Source organism: Brienomyrus brachyistius, unplaced genomic scaffold (assembly GCF_023856365.1).
Source record: "Brienomyrus brachyistius isolate T26 unplaced genomic scaffold, BBRACH_0.4 scaffold27, whole genome shotgun sequence".
Taxonomy (NCBI): Eukaryota; Metazoa; Chordata; class Actinopteri; order Osteoglossiformes; family Mormyridae; genus Brienomyrus; species Brienomyrus brachyistius.
This window is the reverse complement of record NW_026042306.1, coordinates 770,648-772,539: the sequence shown is the minus strand read 5'-3', so window position 1 is coordinate 772,539 and position 1,892 is coordinate 770,648.

The following is a 1,892-nucleotide window of genomic DNA, read 5'->3' as shown; positions in this document are numbered from 1 at the left end:
CTGAAGCGAGTTTCTGTGGAGATGTCAAGGAGGACCTGAAAAGTCTTCAAGAGAGAGGCTCAAGTAAATGTTACTCACTTTCTCATCCCTTGCGTTGTTCTTGGTGGCAAGCTGAAGCTAGACCTCGCAGTGCTTCCATGGAGGCTCACCACTATTTTGGCAGCCTTGTGGGTGATATTGGAGGGGTAGCCAGTGGAGCTGTGCTTGGCAGAGGATCTCTGGCCAGTGTCCTGTGCTCAGCTCGCTTACCCCATCTGCTGCTTTCCACCGCAGGTCCATATGAGGTCCCATGGATAGCTCCAGCTAGAGCTCATCAATTTTCCTTTCAAAAATGGGATGCCAGAAGCAATCCTACTACTGACACCAGTGCTGCACTCTACAGAAATAGACGAAGCAAAGGGAAAAGACTCCTACAGCTTTTTGGAAATTACGAGTGCATTTTTATTAGTAGTCCTTAAAAGGACTCCGAACAACTAACAAACAAATGTGAATACCACTGCTCACACCCCACAGAGGGGGGTGTCTCACAGATATTTACAACATGACAGTAAAAGAGGAGGAGCATATATGGACTGGGAATACACACAGGTAAGCACACAGCAGAATTTGGGAATCCAGTACAGCTATTTACAACATTTAAAACACAGGGCTATATACAAGCTTGTGCAGAGTATCCTGAGGTATGCAAATACAGTCAAACCTCCCTTATCCGGCAGAATGGGACCGAGGGGTGCCCATTAGTAAGAAATTCCCATAACATAGAAATACATGAACAGTACAGTACAACGTACATGTGTACACATACAAACTACATGATATTTATGAGGTGCAAGGCTTATAACAGGATGTTCTTTCAGTCTGAGCTAGCAAATCATCCATCCATCCATCCATCCATCCATCCATCATCTCCCGCTTGATCCGAGGTCGGGTCACGGGGGCAGCAGTCTCAGACTTCCCTCTCCCCGGCCACTTTATCCAGCTCCTCTGGGGGAATCCCGAGGTGTTCCCAGGTCAGCCGAGAGACATGTCCCTCCAGCATGTCCTGGGTCTTCCCCGGGGCCTCCTCCCAGTGAGACATGCCTGGAACACCTCACCAGGGAGGTGTCTAGGAAGCATCCTAATAAGATGCCCGAGCCACCTCATCTGGCTCCTCTCAATGACAAGGAGCTACTCTACTCTGAGTCCCTCCCGAATCACCAAGCACCTCACCCTATCTCTAAGGGATAGCCCAGCCATCCGGCGGAGGAAACTCATTTCGGCCGCTTGCACTCACAATCTCATTCTTTCGGTCACTACCCACAGCTTGTGACCATAGGTGAGGGTAGGAACGTAGATCGACTGGTAAATCAAGAGCTTCGCCTTTTGACTCAGCTCTTTCTTTTCCATGACAGACCGTTGCAGTGCCCGCATCACTGCTGATGCCACACCAATCTGCCTGTTGATCTCCTGTTGAATCCGAGGTTCGACAATCTGGCGGACCCTCCTCTCCAGAACCCTCGAATAGACCTTACAATGAGGCTGAGGAGTGTGATCCCCCAATAGTTGGAACACTCCCTTCGGTCCCCCTTCTTAAAGAGGGGGACCACCACCTGGGTCAGCCAGTCCAGAGGCACTGCACCCGATGTCCACGCGATGCTGCAGATGCGTGTCAACCAAGACAGTCTTAGAGCATCCAGAGCCTTAAGGAACCCTGGACGGATCTCATCCACCCCCAGGGCCTGGCCACAGAGCAGCTTTTTAACCACCTTAGCGACCTCCGCCCCAGAGATAAGGGAGTCCACACCCAAGTCCCCATACTCTGCTTCCATGCTGGAAGGTGTGTTTATGGGATTGAGGAGGTCTTCGACGTACTCCCTCCACCGACCCAAAATCCTGAGTTGAGGTTAGCAGCG